This window comes from Neophocaena asiaeorientalis, unplaced genomic scaffold, assembly GCF_003031525.2.
Source record: "Neophocaena asiaeorientalis asiaeorientalis breed wild unplaced genomic scaffold, Neophocaena_asiaeorientalis_V1.1 scaffold55, whole genome shotgun sequence".
Lineage (NCBI taxonomy): Eukaryota > Metazoa > Chordata > Mammalia > Artiodactyla > Phocoenidae > Neophocaena > Neophocaena asiaeorientalis.
The window spans coordinates 7781164-7799194 of NW_020175684.1; the positions used below are offsets into that span (position 1 = coordinate 7781164).

Below are 18031 nucleotides of genomic sequence, written 5' to 3' on the forward strand. Positions count from 1 at the left end.
TAGCCTCGTCACACAGAAGCAGGTCATGGGGTGTCCAGGTGGAACCACAGGGGTCATTTGTCCAGGGTCCCAGTGTTAACACCTTACCATTTCATGTCTTTGATCAGTGGTCACTTCTTTCCTGAGTATCAGCCTGTCTCTAAGATTTGTTCTAGTCAATCAGAACAGAATGCCTTTAATGTGATAAACCCTAACGGCCCCTACAGAATTGTTGCTGTCCGTCATGTCAAGTTCTCCTTTGGAGAGAGTTTTGACTTTATGGATCATTGATTTGATAAACCAGAATGAGCCCTTTACAGCTCTCGTGTTTTGTCAGGTGGCTGGATTTATCAGGGTTGCATGCTCAATGAAACTATCTTTCCTAGAGTCTGAACACCTAGGAGGTGACCAGTGTCTCTTCTTGATGACCTGATGTAGTTACTTGTTTCTCTCCTTCATTCTGTGAAGGAGAGACTTCACTTTTTGTCTTACTTTTGGAATACCATTGCTGAGAAATGTGCTTCTGTTTCACTCTGTGGAATGCTAGGAAGTGATTTTTTTTTTTTTTTTTTTTTTTTTTTGCTGTACGCGGACCTCTCACTGTTGTGGCCTCTCCCGCTGCGGAGCACAGGCTCTGGATGCACAGGCTCAGCAGCCATGGCTCATGGACCCAGCCGCTCTGCGGCATGTGGGATCTTCCCGAACCGGAGCACGAACCCGTGTCCCCTGCATCGGCAGGCAGACTCTCAGCCACTGCGCCACCAGGGAAGCCCTAGGAAGTGATTTTTAGGCATTCTTCATGGAAGCGTTAATGCTTATGAGACAAATGGCTTATTATTGAACTTGGAGCTGGAAGACCTGGTTTTGAATGCTAACACTGCTTCTTATTAGCAATGTGATCTCAGTTTCCTTATTTGTAAAACTGGGTATTATCATTATCTTACAAAGTTTTTTCTGAGCTTCAAATAAAATAATTCAAGAAAGTGCCATGCAAATGCAAGGCATTATTAGTATTTTGTAAAAAGTCATTTCTTTAAAGGTAAAACAATTCATTATAAGGAAAAGTCCAAATGAAAGCAAAGTAATAAATAAAATTATCTTAAGAACTGTTGAGAGAATTTTGGTTTTGCAAATGTAAATTTGTTTTCATATTTAATAAATGCAAATATATTTACTCTTAATGTTTAGTTACTGTAAGTTCTAAAAAGTTTCAGAAATGTTCACGTCAAAAAGTCGTTGCCTTGCTTTGAAAGAAAGTTTAATTTCAAGGACAATATACCTACTCTTTCCCCAAATCATCTCTAAGCAATAAGTCTAAGAGTATTAATGTAAGGGGAGGTGTTAAGTCTTTATTCAGAATGCACAGCTGATTCCAAGTCAGCTAGCATATATTCTAAGACAACGAAAATGAGGAACAATGATTTAGAGACTCCAGAAGACACAATCAGATATTACCATAAAGTGGACCAACCACTGTAACTCTTTCAGCCAATATGTGTTAAAATTCTCTGTCGTAGGAGAACTGTATTGGCCCCAGCAGACTGGCAGACATTTATCTCCCTCAACAAACCTGGTGTATTAGACAAAAGGAAGAAGTATATTTTGATGGTCATCATCCTAAATAAGGGGAGCATGAAAACAATCTTAGAGTCTCCCTGAAAGTCTCCCTGAAAGCAGAGCATGAGACAAATATGTGGGTACACATAGTTTACCTGGGAGTTAATCCCAGGAAGCGGAGGTGAGGGAGTGGGAGAGTGAGACACGAAGTGGGGAAAATAGTGAGTTATTAGACTGGCCACCTCTGTGGACAGTTGGTGATCAATTCTGTCGGAGCCCTTTAAGAATTCACCTTAGAGATGTTCCAGCGAAGGACAGGGAGGTTGGCTCCATTAATTCCTGTCTCCTGTTGGTTGAGGGCTGCCCCTAGAGGCTCATTTGCTCTATGCACTCCAAGCTGTGCTTAGTTGGGGGGAGTTGTGGGCTGTGCTGCCTTGTGTGACATCAGACAAGGTCCCAAATCTGAGAGGTGCCACAGTGTGGCTTGAAATGGATGCTGGTCACTTGCACAGTGTTGTCCTGCACTGCTGTGCTGAAATCTGGTGGGCCAGGCGATGTGGCCAAGTGTCTGCTATAAGGAAGAGAAAGCAGAGAGTGTAAGAGAAGTCATAATGTAATCATTTATTATAGAGGTGAGATAATGTTGTAATTGTAGGATCACTGGCTGTATGGAGTGGAAAATGAGCATTAAAAGCATTTCTCTGGAATTCATCAGAAGAGAGAATGCTGTGATTCTCATGGTTAATGCTGAGTATCTAAATGGATATATTTCTGTAATGGCTGAAATCTTACAAGCTATTTTTGTTTGCAGGAAACAGGTTTTCAGAAGCACAATGTCATATGTTCTGATCCTAAGTTCATTGAGCAACATCTGATCTGTGATTTTGTTACCAAATGCAAGTTCATGTGCCTGACACACAGTGAGGTCAAACAAACCGAAATGTCGGAGTTTGGAGCAGAGAAAGGTTTATTGCAGCCCATGCAAGGAGGACGGGTGGCTCATGCCCCCAAACCCCTGAATGCTTTGAAGGGTTTCAGCAAAGCATTTTTAAAGGCTAGGTGAGGGAGGGGCCTGGTTGGTTGGTGCAAACTTCTTGGTATCGGAATCCTTTGTTCTTGCAGCTGTCCAGGTAGGTCAGGTCATGATGTTCCTGTAAACCTCCAACAAGACAAATGTTAGTCTCTGTTCTGCAACTTTTTATCTCTATATGAATGGAAAAGTGTTATACCCTTACAGGTCAGAGCCTTGAGAATCGGTGATCCTATGTATTTCAGGCTATAGGCAACATTCTTAACTTGAAGCAAAAGCAATAAAATACAAAGATTAAAGTAAAAGAAACAGATCTAATATGGCGTAAGATTTGTTCTTCCCTATTACAATTTGCTATCCTGGATGAACATACCCTCAGAAAGGGAGTCTTCTGTGCAAATGGCCATTTTTCAGAGAAAAATGGTTCCCATTGCATGGAATACCATATTGGAGTTTTGGTTTGAGGCAGCCTCTTGGGGGCTTATTATTATGTTTCAAACTCATCATACCAGAGAAACCCAAATCATTGTAAATTGAAGGGTTATTAGGTTAATAAGCATTTCACTGAATCTGAGATTTTGAGTGACCCTCATATAATCTGCATCCGTTCTCTTAACAGAGGCTCAAAGGAATTTCATAATTTACCTAACATCAGTTTGTGAATGGACAGGCTAGGACCAGCTCCTCTGTCCCTTCTGGAATTCAGTTCAATATTCTGCGACAGCATCTCAGATAATACGCACTTGCCAATTTGCATAATCAATCTTTCACTTTTGTACCACACAGGGTCACTGTTTAAGTACACAGTGATACACTTCCTGACCTTTAGAATTTTAATTCACTGGGCTTAGTGAAATTCCCCAGACACCTTTAAGAACTTCTGGAAAGGAAAATGAATGCAGGCTTTTGGAATGTTTTGAATACCAAAAGCCAAAACTGCACAAGTAAATGACAAGAGTTTAAAAAGAATGCCTTAACAGCTGGCTGAATAAGTCAACCAAAGTTGAAACATTCACTTAACTTGTCTGTGAAATTTTTCTTCCTCAGAGTGAGGGACTCCTTGGGGGGAAGAGGGTAGCAGGTAAATATTTTCACCTCTTGCTTACTCTGCAATCAGAATGTGCTGCATAGTTATTCATATGCTCTATATGTAACATAACACGAAACTAAACTTTATAATCCTAGGACGCCCATGGTGTGGGATTCAGACTGCCGTGATCATCCCACATACTGTCAAAGAAACTTCTGCAACAAAATAATGTGCCAGCCTCTGAAGTTAGATTTCATGAAGGTACTTCATGACTTAGGCTTATACTTTTGTGGCTGGGGAGATGGAATCCCTACTGTTGCCAGTGAATTTAAGGTTCTTTCTTTGTCACGAAAGAATTTGGAGACAAAGTGATAGGTAAGAATCAGATTTATTTAGAGGGAAACACACTCCACAGAGTGTGGGCCATCTTGAAAGGCAAGAGGCAAGAGGCTTCGAAATGTGGCATGGTTAATTTTTATGTGCTAATGAGTGGGACGATTAGTCCAACTATTTGGGGAAGGGGTGGGGATTTCCAGGAATTGGGCCACCGCCCACTTTTTGACCTTTTATGGTTGGCTTCAGAACTGTCATGGCACTGTTGGGTGTGTCATTTAGCATGCTAGTGTATTACAATGAGCATATAATGAGGCTCAAGGTCTACTGGAAGTTGAGTCTTCTGCCATCTTGGACCTAGTTGGTTCTCACTAGTTTTCATCATGTACTATGGCTATGTCATTCTTTTAAAGGTTGTGCCCTGCCCCCTTCCCTCCTGTTTCACTACTGTTTCCTCCTGTTTGGCATCAGCCTTCTGGCTAATGTCTCCCTGTGGCTAGCCAAGGGCTTGTCCTGTCCCATTTGGGAAGGAGGTAGAACCTCATTTTCCCTTATACATCTTCTATGATTCACTCAGAGTCCTTGGAATGGTCCTTCTGAAGTATCTTAAGTGAAGAACTAATCCAAACCCCGGGTGTCGGGGGGAAATGATGCAGATTCTACGATGCTCTGGGTCACTTGGATCCAGATGTGGGTGTCTGTGGCAGTGCGTGATGCCCAGGGATGAAGGAGACCTGTTACTGTATTCAGAGCAGCCCTGAGAGTGCATCCTGGCCTCCACTTGAGGGGAAGACATCAGTAGGTAACAGTGCTCCTTCAACTTCTTCCTTCTGCCAGGGATGCCCTTTTCTGGCCACAGGCTCCTGAGGGAAATGAACAGTGAGAGACCCAGGACAGAGAGACAACAGAAACAGTGAAGATTGATGTGGGTGGGCTTCCCTGGTGGCACAGTGGTTAAGAATCTGCCTGCCAATGCAGGGAACGTGGTTTTGATCCCTGGTCTGGGAAGACCCCACATGCTGCAGAGCAACTAAGCCTGTGTTCCACAACTACTGAGCCTGCATGCCACAACTACTGAGCCTGCTCTCTAGAGCCCGTGAGCCACGACTACTGAGCCCGAAACGTTAACAGAAACTGTAGAGCATGATTTATTAAAACAATCAGACTGAAAATGCTTGTATATGGACCTCATGTGTTACAATTATTATTTTTATAATTAATGTTCATATTTATTGAATGAGAGCAATGTACATGGTTAGATAAGTGCTAGAACTAATGCTGGATAATAAACTTTAAAAAAATATGTTCATAATGGAAAATTTCAAACATTTTCAAAGAGAGAGGAGTATAATGAACTCCATGTACCCACTGTTCTCGCCAACAATTATACAATTATCACTCAACAGCTAATTTCATTTGACCTGTACCCACTCTCCACCCATTCTCAAATTGTTTAGAAGCAAATCCCAGATATAATACTTCATCTCCATGAGGTTTATCTTTAATAGTTTTGATATTTTTTTAAAAAGACCTAATTCTAATAAATTACTACACCTAAAACTTAATTCCTTGGCATCACATGATGTTCAATCTGTGTTCAAAATTTACTAATTTCTCCATAGTCGGTTTGTCTGAATAAAGATCCATGAGACTCACACATTGCACGAGGCTGATATGTCCCTTAAGTCTGTTTCAATGTGGTGGTTCCTAGTCTCTCTCTCTTTTTTATGGCCTTTTTATTGTCATTGTTATTAAAAAAATAGTTTGGTTTTAAAGCAAAACGTTGTCATTTCAGTTCATACATCAATGTTACCGTGATTGGTTTATTCGTGGTAAAAAGTGATTAAAGAAGACAATTTAGGTGACATAAACTTTATACTACTCCTTTCAGAGAACTGCAGAATGGGACTGAAGGCAGGAAGCTTTTCCAGGGTAAAGAATAAAGAACAAGGCAGAGAAAAATAGAAATTATCCAGTTGGCTGGGGCCACATAGTCAAGCTCGTTTGGAGATTGGCTGACCGGATATTCTGTGTTTCTGGTCAACGGGAGCATTTATAGGGATGCAAAGGTTATCTAAAGTTCCCTGATAGGGGACCCTGGGCAGGAGTGGCTCCATCTTGGACCTAGAAAATTATTTCAACATTTGAAACCTGATTTCATTATGCTGTTGCTCATAAGCCCTGCTTTTCCACCATCCCGTATACTCCTGGAGGGCAGTGTTTGTTTTCCTCTGTGTGTGTGTGTCCCAGGCTTATCTGCAGGCATTGCTTCATGGTGAGAATCTTTTCATCTGACCCTGTGTTATAACACCCTAATCGTTTTGATTTACAGTTATGGATTAAACTTCATAGTAAACCACTTGTTTGTACATAGGCCAAAGCAACTACAAGTAAATGAATTGAAGCAGGTTTCCACAGTGGGTAAACGTGTGGGGTTTGGGGCAACCTGGCCCTGAGTTTGAAATCTAGTGACACTGGCTGGCTATGTTCTTTTGGGCAAGGACTTAACAGCACCTGCTTTCGGTTCCCTAACCCTCAAGGGAGTGTGAGGATATTGGTATTAGCTGCCACAGAGCAGTATTGTTGGGGTTAAATGAGGTGATGTTTGAAAATTCTCAGCTTGGTGCTCCCCATGCAGTAAGCACTGAGTAAGTGAGAGTGTGATGAAGCTGTGGTACTCTACTCCCACCATCATTTTGGGGGTATGTTTTATTTTTTACGCTTTTGAAAAAATACAGTTTTAGATTTATAGTGTAACTGAGCAGATAGTACTTAGAGTTCCATACACTCACCCAGCTTCCCATTTTCTCCATTATTTCCCCTATTATTAATATCTTGCTTCCAGGTGCTTCCTTGGTTACAATCAATGAACCAATATTGATATGTTATTATTAACCAAAGTCTGTAGTTTCTATTAGGGCTCCCTTTTTGTGTTGCACAGTTCTCTCGGTTTTGACAAATGTGTGATGTCATGTATCCACCATTACAGTTTCAAACAGAACAATTTCACCATCCTAAAAATTCCCTGTGCTTTACCTGTTCATCACTCCGTCCCTCCCCCCAAGCCTTGGGCAGCCACAGGTCATCTTACTATTTATAGTTTTTCCTTTTCCAAAATGTCACATAGTTGGAATTACATGGTATGTATCTTTTGCAGGCTGGCTTCTTTGACTTAGCAATATGCTTTAAAGTTTTGCTTTTTAAAATGCATTTGATTTAGTTATGGGAAGGATTACACAGTGTGTAATCCTTGTGTGTGTTCTATGTGAAGACATGGGAACTGCTTTTGAGTTTCATCCACTTCCCTGACACAATATGAGGCAGATTGGACGGTGTTCCCTTCGAACATTGAGCAGAGGGTAGGAACTGAAAATACCAGGATTCTGGATCCTCTGTAAGTATACTGTTTGTTAAGCTGATGCACATGTGGTTCGTATAGCTGGTCTATGACTGGCTGCAACCAGAAAATAAAGAGTCCTCTGGCCCTGGGAGTTTCTAATTCTATGGGGTTGGAATACTTGGGAATCTGTATTTTACTGGGCTCCCCAAGTAATACTTAGAGCCATTTCTTTGTTAGTAAAGTGAACCCTGGCTTTGGCATCAGAGGATTTGGCTTCAAGTCCTCACTCTTCATTAAAGAATGAAACATTTATTTAGCTCCCACTGTGTGCTAGACCATGAGCTAGGTTCTGGGTTGCTATAATGAGGAGGTCAGCATTCATACTTTGCACCTTAATGAGCTTATACTCCAGAAGAGGCAGGCATTAATCAAAGAATCCTATTTATCAATGTTATTCATCCACTCTGCTAGGTGCTAGAAAGAAAATACAGAATACTATGAGAATGTAACAGAAGGGTCTAACTTAGTCTGAATGGGGTCAGTGGTTCACTTTTCCCTGAGAAAATGACCTTCGACTGAGATGTTATCTGTGAAGTGACGACAGGATGTCTGCCACCAGGGCACACGAGGTCAGTATGGTTCAGAACACCAGGAGAGAGGGCCGAGGTTGTGGAATTAGCCACTCAGCAGCTGTTCTTCTGCAGACAGACAGTCAGGGGCTCTGGCTCTCCAGCCATCCTCTTACTCAACTGCGCTGAAATTTCTCACAAATCTCTAAAACATGTTTTATGATTCAGCCAATTATGTTTATCAGAAGCTCAAACAATCAGGTTGTAAATAGGCCTCTCTTAAAGAGTGTTAGAATGTGGTTCTTAAAGCTCTCTCTATTTGGGTGGGACCAATTATTCATTTACGAAAACATATGCATGGAAGAGAAAAGCATCTGATTTTGTATCATGATTACGGAAGAACTGTGTAGTGCTTGAGCATTTATCAAGTGTTTTTACTTGTGGTGTCATTTCTTCTTCACCATAGCCTGAGAGATATGGATTATTACCTTATCCACTGTACAGATGTGGAAGCAAAAGCTGAGAGAGATGCAGAACCCTACTGCAGTCACACAGTGAAGAATTGAGTGCAGTGGTTGGCTATAAGTCAATGGCAGCTAGGACCACTTATTACTACCATTGTGTCAGTTTTGAGCCCCAGGTATATGCTCATGTATCGAAAATATACAGTTCAGACACATCGACTTCCCAGGACATTTCTTCATCCTGAAAGTGAGTTTCTACAGAGGACTGCCTGTGTTTCTTCTCCTACTCTCCAAAGCTAACAAGATCCCCTCAGAAACCTGCAGCTCAGTCCAAGGTGAAGCAAAATGAATTGTCCTAAAGTTATAGATGTTATTAAGATTTCTGCCCATATGAGCTGGAATTTTGCTTTATTGCCTGATAGATCTTTTTTAATATGAACCATATTTCTACTCTTCCCCTTAGAGATTGCTGCTGGAATTGGACCATGTGGGAAGCCCTATAATCAGCAAGGTTTTTTCCTATACATTGGAGACTGTAGCTGACAGCATAGGATTGTTTATTTTAGAGGTTGTAAGACTACTTACCTCCCTCCTGATATCTTTCTTCCTATCTTATTATAGTGCATGCTGTTTCTAACTTTGAGTCATTCCCTGAAATTTGTAAGGCCTTGTATATAGAAATCCCCTGTAAAATAACATGCTACCTTAAAAAAGTAACCCATTAGCATCCATTAAGGCTTAAATGTTAATTGTAACCATGAAGTTTGAGAGTTATGGGTAAATGATTTACTACTAAGAAGCCAAAGGCCTCTAGATACGTCTGAATCCAAGGACACAGCCAAAGTTTGAATGATTCTAACAATGCAAAAATATCAGTAAATTATGGGATATTCCTCTCCTCCCCTTTATCTTACCCTAAAGTACTACCATTTCATGATATATTTAAGTGTTAATCATGTTGGATACTGTGAGATCATCAAAAATGGTCTAAAATATAGTAAGTCTCTACTGCCTTTTTAAAGCTTTTATGGGAGAACTGGTTTTCTCTGTTTTCCCCTGAGAATTTTGCTTGGCTGTTGTGTCTGTTCTAATGCTACAATAGTTGGTCTTAGGTTTGAACAGTGCAGTGGAACCTCATTTTAACCAAACAATATTTTGGTATATGATGCCTATTTTTAATTTTTATTATATTTTGTATTCTAATAAATTATTCTGAATTTTCCTTCCAAAAATTGAAACCTCTTAAAGTCTAGGTTTTGCCATGTTGAATTCCAAACCCTATTAGTTGGCTAAGACTTTCTATGACCTGGTTGAATTGTCAACAAAGGTAGTAGATTTCTGATAAACTGAGTATGTTCTTATTCTCTCTAACAAAAAAGTGGAGGAAGGAACATCTTTGCATGCCCACGTCACCTGGCACCATCATTTTAACTTTATTCATTAACTTTATTTTGCAATGTGTGAGACCCAAGAGAAAATCTCCTTCTCTTAGCCCTAGTTGGGCTTCCAAATAAAATATTAGTCTGTTAGTTCACTTTGCTGTATCACATCAAAGTTTTGTCATGGTGCTGATGCTAGCTAGGATCCTGACCAGATGGGAAATGGATGAAGTGCATTTTGATGGAGGAGACAGGGAAAAATACAGAGCAGGGGAAGAAGGATTAGGCTGCTTTGGTTGGGTGCCTCAGTTGGTGATCCTCAGGAGCCAAGAAGCTCCAGTTTCCCACATGTTGTTTGGATATTGAAGCTAGAAGTGATGAAGGCATAGGAGGTAGGATACAAAGACCAAATTCTTCCAGTTCACAGCTTCATTTTGAGAACAGCCCAGAGCAAATAAAAGGAAGCAAATTCTTATTGGAATAGAACTTTAGCACTCCTGTTGTAAAGGCCAGACTCATGCAGATATATCCTTGGGATTTTCTTCTTTTATTTTTTTTGTGGTACACGGGCCTCTCACTGTTGTGGCCTCTCCCGTTGCGGAGCACAGGCTCCGGACGCCCAGGCTCAGCGGCCATGGCTCACAGGCCTAGCCGCTCCGCAGCATGTGGGATCCTCCCGGACCGGGGCACAAACCCGTGTCCCCTGCATCGGCAGGCGGACTCTCAACCACTGCGCCACCAGGGAAGCCCCTATCCTTGGGATTTATCATACATAGACTTGGTTCCATTTAAGCAATGCTCCAGCAATTCGAGAATCCAGGAAAACCTCAAACACTTTAGACTCAGCTGGAAAGCCTATGACAGCCACACTGTGAGTACACGCATGAACCTGAGGGCTCATCCCAAACTGAGTGGAGGATCCTCTAGTCCAGTGACTCTTAATCAGTAGGCATTAGACCACCTATGTCGGAAATTGATGTATGTTAAAATGCTGATTCCTCGGCTCAACCTCCGGCCGACTGGAACGAAATTTCCATGAGGGGAGGTCTAAGAATTTGCATGTTCACAAACATGCTAGAACCTTCTTATTCTTTCTTACGGCAGATATCCCTGGGGATATGTCAAACCCGCCATGTGGGAATGAAGGCAGAACTTTGAGCCTGCAGCTCAAATGGGCTGGGATATTTTTGGTAGAGCTTCTATTATAGATAAAACAATAGTCACATCAGTAGCAAAGGGCTTCAAAAATGTTCCAATGTCCATGGATGGCATAGTTCCCTGTTGTTCTCAAATCCTGATATGTTCTAGAGAAATTTCATTTTTTTCATCAAGTCTCACAGCTAATAAATGTGCTGAGGCTCTGAGTGTACTTGTAGTTCTTGCATTGGAATGTAATCTAACTGAATAAAATTTCATAGAGCTGTTTGGATAACAGTACAACAAATAGATTCGTGTCCGTGCATTTACAAAAGTTCACATTTTGCATATTTATATGTTTTATTATTTAACAAACATGGGCTAGGCACTGTCCCAGTGCTTTAATTATAATCTAATGTGATGTTGTTATAATTATAGTATTAAATTATAGTAATTTAATATAATATTTTATCATTTGAATAGTATTTACTTTTCTTTTTTATACAGCAGGTTCTTATTAGTCATCAATTTTATACACATCAGTGTATACATGTCAATCCCAATTGCCCAATTCATCACAACAACTCTCCAGCCCCCCGCAGCTTTCCCCCCTTGGTGGCCATACGTTTGTTCTCTACATCTGTGTCTCAATTTCTGCCCTGCAAACCCGTTCATCTGTACCATTTTTCTAGGAGTTTATGTTTTTATTTCCATTACTCTAGGAGGTGAATCAAAAAAAGATCTTGATGTGATCTATGTCAAAAAGTGTTCTTCCTGGGGGCTTCCCTGGTGGCGCAGTGGTTGGGGGTCCGCCTGCCGATGCAGGGGCCGCAGGTTCGTGCTCCGGTCCAGGAGGATCCTGCATGCCACGGAGCAGCTGGACCCGTGAGCCATGGCCACTGGGCCTGTGCGTCCGGAGCCTGTGCTCCGCAATGGGAGAGGCCACAGCGGTGAGAGGCCTGTGAACTTGTGATTGGTCTGTTCATATTTTTTATTTCTTCCTGGTTCAGTCTTGGAAGGTTATACCTTTCTAAGAATTTGTCCATTTCATCCAGGTTGTCCATTTTATTGGCATAGAGTTGCTTGTAGTAGTCTCTTAGGATGCTTTGTATTTCTGCAGTGTCTGTTGTAACTTCTCCTTTTTCATTTCTAATTTTATTGATTTGAGTCCTCTCCCTGTTTTTCTCGATGGGTCTGGCTAATGGTTTATCAATTTTGTATATCTTCCCAAAGAACCAGCTTTTAGTTTTATTGATCTTTGCTATTGTTTTCTTTGTTTCTATTTCATTTATTTCCGCTCTGATCTTTATGATTTCTTTCCTTCTGCTAAATTTGGGTTTTGTTTGTTCTTCTTTCTCTATTTCCTTTAGGTGTAAGGTTAGATTGTTTATTTGAGATTTTTCTTGTTTCAGATTGTTTATTTGAGATTTTTCTTGTTTCTTGAGGTAGGCTTGTATAGCTATAAACTTCCCTCTTAGAACTGCCTTTGCTGCATCCCATAAGTTTTGGATTGTTTTGTTTTCATTGTCATTTGTCTGTAGGTATTTTTTGAATTCCTCTTTGATTTCTTCAGTGATCTCTTGGCTATTTAGTAGCATAGTGTTTAGCCTCCATGTGGTTGTGTTTTTTACATTTTTTCCCCCTGTAATTCATTTCTAATCTTATAGCATTGTGGTCAGAAAACGTGCTTGATATGATTTCAATTTTCTTAAATTTACTGTGGCTCAATTTGTGACCCAAAATGTGATCTATCCTGGAGAATGTTCCATGCGCATGTGGGAAGAAAGTGTAATCTGATGTTTTTGGATGGAATGTCCTATAAATATCAATTAAATCTATCTGGTCTATTGTGTCATTTAAAGCTTCTGTTTCCTCATTTATTTTCACTTTGGATGATCTGTCCATTGATGTAAGTGAGGTGTTAAAGTCCTCTCTATTATTGTGTTACTGTTGATTTCCTCTTTTACAGCTGTTAGCAGTTGCCTTATATAGGTTCCAGTGACCTCCTCCTTGAGTTTGATTAATGTACTAGAGCAGCACAGAACTCTGGGAAACATTTTACTTACTAGATTACCTGTTTATTTTATAAGGATATAACTCAAGAAGAGCCTGATGGAAGGGATGAATAGTGCAAGGAAAGGGGAAAGGGTGAGAAGCTTCCATGCCCTCACTGAGGGCCACTTTCCCCAAATCTGTACGTGTTCACCAACCCAGTAGCTCTCCCAACCCTGTCCTTTTGGGGTTTTATGGAGGCTTCATTACCTAGGCATGGTTGATTAAATCATTGGCCATTGATGACGGAACTTAATCTCCAGCCCTTCTCCCCTCCTGGGGTGGTGAGGCTGAAAGTTCCTAGGCTCTAATCATATGGTTGGTTCCCTGGCAGCCAGGCCCCATCTTTAGGTGCTTTGCACAAGTCACCTCATTAACATAACAAAGCACCTTTAGGAAATTCTGAGAGTTTTAGGAGCTCTGTGTTAGAAACAGGGACTAAGACCAAAAATATATTTCTTTTTTTTTTTTTTTTGAGAAAGTAGTAAGGATTTTTGTTGCCAAAACAAGTTAAGAGAAACAAGCATAACAGAAGACACAAATCAATTAATTGCTCTGATCATTTTAGACTCCAGGGCATCTCTGTGGGAAGATCAGCACAGCTCCTTGTGTAGACACCATACTGTCCAAAGCAAAGGACAGCAGGAATTTGAGACAGTGTTCAAGACAATGATTGAACATGTACACAGTGAGGAGAAATGAAAAGGTGGTTTCCCTAGTTCCTTTCCTCAGTGAGCTACGTGTTTATAAAGGTAGGAGGCTCATTTGGGGGGAAAATGATTGCATACAGAAAATTTTTTAATTCTTCCACCTCCCAGGAAAAAAATTTTCAGGCCCTGGCTTGAACAAGAAACTCAAAATAAGGTGACACTAGTTTCATATGAACCGCAAGATTATACTCAAACTGCAGTTGCTGCCTCCTTTAAGAAAGTTTAACATCCATTTATCTATACCAAACCAGTAGACTGAATTTTCTCCCTTAGGAAGTTTTCAACCAAAAGGGAGTTAAATTAATCTCACTTTAAAGTGCAACAAAGGATATGTAAGGCTAGTGTTTGTTCTGTGACACACAAAAGGGAAGCATCCCTCCAACAACACTGGCCCAAGAGGTACTACAGTAAGAACTGGCTGCAGGACAAAGTGATCCATGAGGTCTACCAAAAATCAAGGGGATTCCAGTTTCAGCAGAAAACAGAGGGGATCCCTGCCAAGGCTGGCTCTTAACTATACCCATATCTCAAACAGATCTTGGGTCCCCATAACTGACGAGGCTGGAGCACACAGTGCCAGCATAGCCAAGAGGGCTAAAGTTGTCTAAACCAGTCAGTGAACGCCACTACGCCATGATTTGTCCATGCACACGTGGATAGTGGTAAAGGAATCAAGAAGCCTTGGTTTTGGAACAACACAAACATTATTTACCTAGTAAGTAATGACCAAAGTTCTTGGGTAGAGTAAAGATACAAAAATAGGTAATGAGGTCTCCATACATCACTGCTGAGGTTTAGTCTAACTTTAAACTAAAGCAGTACAAAATGGCTTCTTCTGCACAAGGACAAACTTTGCACTAATGTTTCTCAAAAATCAATTATGTCTCCAGCTCTAGCCTCAGTTTGAGAGATATTTTAAAAGACAAAACAAAACTTTTCCTATGTCAGAGCCAAGGTAAAGGGGAGCTGGGCTCAAGACACCCTCTATCCAGAGTCCCTGGAACAGAAAGAGCTCTAGAAGCCAGTGGGTGTGAGAACATTCAAGTCCTACGGTTTGAGATTGTGGGCCTGCGGCAGCTGTCTCTTCCCTTCTGTCACTGGGATGTCCATTTTGGGTGGCTTGAACACTGCTCTATCCTCGGCCATTCGGGTGGCCTGCATGCAGATCAGTTCCACTGGAGAAGGCTTCTGGGCTCCTTTGTAGGACTGGATGGCAAAACCTCCGGAATCAGACTTCTGGAGGGATTTTGGTCCAAAGAGGCTCCATTTATCTGCCGAGCTTTGTCTTTTTCCCTGCTTCCAGAATCCATGGTGCTAAGATTGGGGCCAGGTAAGGCTGTGGAAGAACCAGAAGTGAACCAGCCTCTGGGCTTCTGCTTAGGGGAAGAGTGGGAGTTGCTGCTTGGGGTGGACTGGGTGGAGGCCGGCTGCTTCTCCTCTCTTGTTATCTCTCCACTCTGGAGCTTTAGTTTGTGGAGTGCTTCTGCCACTCGAGGGTACTTGGTCTCCTCGGTGGTGAGGCCCTTGTGGGGTGTGTAGCCAGCATCTCTCAGTGCTGCCTGGTGCTCAAAACGCTGAATACTCTCCTGGGTCTTTTTTGTGATCAGAGACCTCATGATGACATGGGTAGCTTTAGCCTTCACCACGGGGACCTTGTCCGCACCGTCAGTGGCCGATGGCAGGGCACGGGACGAGACACTGGCCTCTCCTTCCTCCACCTTGGCGAGGTGCTGATACTTGCACTCTGGAATCACTGGCTTCCAGGGGATGCTGTCCATGTCTGATGGAGGAGGAATCACGGGCGGAGGGTCCTCCAGGGCATCATCATAGCTGAATGCCCGGTGGTACGTCCCAATGGGCAGGGACATCTTGCCTAGAGGCCCCCTAGGCTCAAGGGCAGGCATTTCTGGTTGTCTCGAAGCCATTGAAAGACTGGGATCCAGGTGCTTTTTCTATACAGAATTCAGAGCTGAGTCCTTGCCACCAGAGTGAAATGATGTGAAGATTATGCCGACAGGTATTAAAGAGGAGCATTGTCCAGCTGCTGCAAATTAGCAAAGCTGCTCGGGAAGAGTCCATCCATTCCAGAGGTTCTGTTTTTCCACCTCCGCGGAGCCGCCCGCGGCCCGAGCTCCGGCACTAAAGAGGCTCCGAGGACCCACGTCTCTCGAGAGGCTGTGGCGCATTCATGACCCAAGCCATGGTGTGAGCGGCGCTGTGCCCGTGGCAACACAGAAGGCCCCGAGCACCAACCAGGGAGGGACCCAAAAATATATTTCTTATTATGAATCACAGCATCACATCATTTACATGAGTGCTGAGTGCTGACTTGACAGCAATAACATTTCTTTTGAAAATTTCAAGACTATGATCCTTAATGAAGCAACAACTAGAAAAGTGAAAAAGTTCACACCACTGTCAGAATAAAATGTGGCCTTTTTCCATGTTAGTTGTAGAATTCTGGCTTAAAAACCCAGGGAGGAACTGATTGGTCTCAGGATGTTAGGAGGTGATTTTTGGTGGACAAAATGATTTTGCAAACAGATTACTGTTTAATCATTCAGATGGCTCTTTTGAGTTACTTTAAGATCTGTGAGGTAGATGCAGGCAGTAAGTTCAATAGCTTGTCATTGTAAGCTGGACCGTTTTACAGAATATTGTATTAATTTTTTTCAAAGGCAAATGCAGTCAGGGTATAATGTCATAGCCACTTTCTGGAAAACAATCCAAATGTACATTTTTTCAAACACAATTGTAAGCTGTGGTTGATGTGGCAGCCCTATAGCTGAAGTGGACTGATTTCTGTATAACTAATTTCTTCGTGGCGTTTAACCTGGCCATCCTTGGGTTCTATAAACCTCATTGATTAAGTTTCCACCCTTTGCTCGTGTCCTGTAATGTCCCAGGAAGTGGTGTTGAGAGGAATAAGGAGTTTGACCCACTTGGAGCTGAGTCGCCATGTTTACTGAAGCTAACAGTGATTTGACACATCCAAGGAAACTTTTCTCCCTGCAGGAACCATTTCCCATCATGTCTCAAACTTTTCTCCATTCTACTAGGAAAGATGAATTCTACTTTCCTCTGAGGTAGTAGAGGACAGTCAGGTTGCTGCCAAAAGACAGCTCTTCACACTCTTGAGAATGTGAAATGAACTAGTGTGTGGCCTGAGAGGCTGAAATTTGGCAGAATTGGCAGGTGTGAACGTTCTTCTTCACCTCGTGCAGAGTCATCTGGGGGACGGGGACGGAGGGTCCTGATATGAGCTGTTTGCTGTTGCACAGTGCCGGCCACTGCATGACACTCTATACCAACAGAGAAGATGTGTGCCCCTGTGAAAAGAACTGACAGATATGATTTGGTTCTGGGAACTGAGCCACATGACACCATGCTGGAAATGAAGTCATTAGCTGTGATCTTGTAAAGATTCTGGCATTGTGAGATAAAGTGGTTTGATCACCAATGTGTCACATAATGAGGCTTTGGAGTAGCTTTAAAAGGCACAGTAGATCCATATGAAAATGAAATGTTTTACATCTAATGAAAAAATTCTACTCGGAGAAGAATATATTCAACCATTTAAAGTCTGTGTGTGTGTACATGCATGCATGCATATGTGTGCGTATGTGTGTGGTATAGACAAAGAGAAAATCCACTTAGGAGAACTTGTAAAGAACCTACTAAAAATCGTATGGCCAAGACATAGCCTTTAATTTTGGAACTACTGGATGTAAAAATTGAAGGAAGTGAGCATCAGTGAGTGTAAAAGATGACAGCCAGAAAATATCACTGTGAGTTACCATATCAGTAGAGCAATGAATTACCAGTGGCACAGAGGTGCTTTATGAGCCTTGGCAGCCAATTAGGTAAGAGTGGTTTCTCCTGGCATAGCAATTTGAAGCGGTTATTAACTATGTATACTGAAATTTGATGGGCTAAAAAAAAAGTTTAAAAAAAAATAACTTTCACATTGAATTGTTCCCTCCACCATGCTTTAAAAAAAAACCCAAAAAACTCACGATGAGCTGAAGTAAGAGATTTTAATTCCCAAACAAAGATGACTAAACTGAAAGTATAAAACCTTCTATTTTTAGTGGATCCTGACGTTCTTTACTGTTTGCATTCCCAGTTTCCAGATAATATGTTCTCCAGTTGGCCAGTTATTGTGCAGTAAGTAACATTTCACTATGTCAGCAAACAATGGCATGAACTGAAAGAGTAAAACAAAATCTACTTGGAAAAAAACTAACATAGAAACACGGAAGTCTAGAAGTAGTCTAATCCCTTAGAAAATAATAGACAATAAAAGTGGAGTTAAGATAAAAAGACAACACTATAGATTTTTCTTGGCTGTATAAGTGCATATTCTTGTTTGTATTTTTATCTACATGATTGTGAAAAATCACCAGTCGGTTAACTGAATGGAGAAAAAGAAGGTGTCAGTTTTTTTATTT

The 18031-nt window shown here is 41.5% G+C and overlaps 1 long non-coding RNA gene and 1 pseudogene across 1 annotated transcript in view; one reads left to right on the plus strand and one right to left on the minus strand.

The window, feature by feature from the left end:
* Window positions 1–18031, plus strand: part of LOC112390944 (uncharacterized) — a 128517-nt gene that overhangs the window by 22436 nt on the left and 88050 nt on the right. The gene's annotated exons all lie outside the window — the stretch shown is intronic.
* LOC112390943 (putative monooxygenase p33MONOX pseudogene) lies at window positions 14595–15565 on the minus strand (annotated as a pseudogene).